The sequence below is a fragment of the Suncus etruscus genome, chromosome 12 (genome assembly GCF_024139225.1).
Source record: "Suncus etruscus isolate mSunEtr1 chromosome 12, mSunEtr1.pri.cur, whole genome shotgun sequence".
Taxonomy (NCBI): Eukaryota; Metazoa; Chordata; class Mammalia; order Eulipotyphla; family Soricidae; genus Suncus; species Suncus etruscus.
This window is the reverse complement of record NC_064859.1, coordinates 26690960-26692603: the sequence shown is the minus strand read 5'-3', so window position 1 is coordinate 26692603 and position 1644 is coordinate 26690960. Positions and strand designations below refer to the sequence as shown.

General features: G+C 39.8%; 1 non-coding gene across 1 annotated transcript; it reads right to left on the bottom strand.

Annotated features, from left to right (window-relative positions):
* Nucleotides 1–1206: 1206 nt before the first annotated feature.
* LOC126025037 (U6 spliceosomal RNA) lies at nt 1207–1313 on the bottom strand. The gene has a single exon (XR_007501086.1). It is a non-coding gene; the product is annotated as a U6 spliceosomal RNA (small nuclear RNA).
* Nucleotides 1314–1644: the final 331 nt, after the last annotated feature.

Below are 1644 nucleotides of genomic sequence, written 5' to 3'. Positions count from 1 at the left end.
GAAACTTCGGACAATGCACAATCTATGTGCCCATTCACAAGAATTGGTTAAAATATGACATATTCGACTCTACTGGGGGACAGGAGAATGAAATAGACTTTAGATTCCTAAAACATATATAATGAGCCAAAACTGAAGATCAGGTTGGAGAGTTTGTACACTAAGTTGGGAACTTGCCTGTAGGCAGCCAACCTGGGTTTGAATCTCTAGTACCCCTGCAGGGGTCCTCAAACTTTTTAAACAGGGGGCCAGTTCACTGTCCTTCAGACTGTTGGAGGGCCAGATTATAGTAAAAACAAAAGTTATGAACAAATTTCTATGCACACTGCGTATATCTTATTTAGAAGTGAAAAAAACAAAATGAGAATAAATACAATATGTGGCCCGTGGGCCATAGTTTGAAGACCCCTGCCTTATGGTCTCTCAAGCCCTGCCAGGAGTGATCCCTGAGCACAGAGCCAAGAGTAAACCTTGAGCACAGCTGGTTGTAGCCCAAACCCTCCACAAACCCCTAAAAAGTATAGCGTATTTCATTTGTTTGTCTTTGTTTGCCTGAGGTACCAGCTATCTGATCCAATTCCTCATACATTCAAGGCCTTTGGTTGAACTACATCCCCCACCCTGCCTTTTGTTTTTAAGAAAAGATAAATAAGTGTGATAGCAAACTTACATGAGAGGCCGCTTCCCCAAAGGGATTCAAAAGCTGTTAATAGGTTGCTTCTGGGTAAAGAAAAATAAGTAAAAATAAGCATATCTATGTTATCAAAATTATTTAGGATAATATGAATACCTCAATATGTTTATTAAAAAATATTTCAAACAGGAGTCAGAGCTGTGGCTCAAGCAGTAAAGGGTCTGCCTTGCCCGTGCTAGCCTAGGACAGACTGGCATCTCATATAGTCCCCCAAGCCAGGAGCGATTTCTGAGTGCATAGCCAAGAGTAACCTCTGAGCGTCACTGGGTGTGGCCCAAAAAAAACAAAAGTCTCAATTACTTAAAACTTTGAAGTTTACTTTATACCAATAATGTAAATAGTTAGCACAATGCACAAAATGAAGCCTGCCACAGGGACCTGGGGAAAAATAATTCACTGTCAAAAAAACAGGACAGTGACAACCCTCAAAATCTACTTACCACACTATCTTACCTCCCCAGAACAAAGTAGGCCACCCTTTCACAAAAAAAAAAAAAAAAAAAAAAAAAAAATTAAATATGGAACGCTTCACGAATTTGCGTGTCATCCTTGCGCAGGGGCCATGCTAATCTTCTCTGTATTGTTCCAATTTTAGTATATGTGCTGCCGAAGCGAGCACCACAAAAGAATTTTTTAATGTAACCCTGGAGGTAAAATAAAAATATATACAAGCCAAATATTTGCAGACAATAAACCATTGATTTCATTTAAAACAAATTTTACAAACCTCTTAATCAGTTATGTGATGTGACTCCTAATGGGATCATGACCACCAGATTAAGAAAGTGAGGCCCTAGAACAGAGCTCCTCAGCCACACATTCCTGACCTTCCCATTCAGGTCCAGTTTCTGCATTGCCCTACTTTCATTCTATAAAACTTCTGTTGCTTAAAGAGCACTCCAATTCTCCCTATAGTGCTCCAAGACTCCATTGCTCCCCAATGGTTTGTT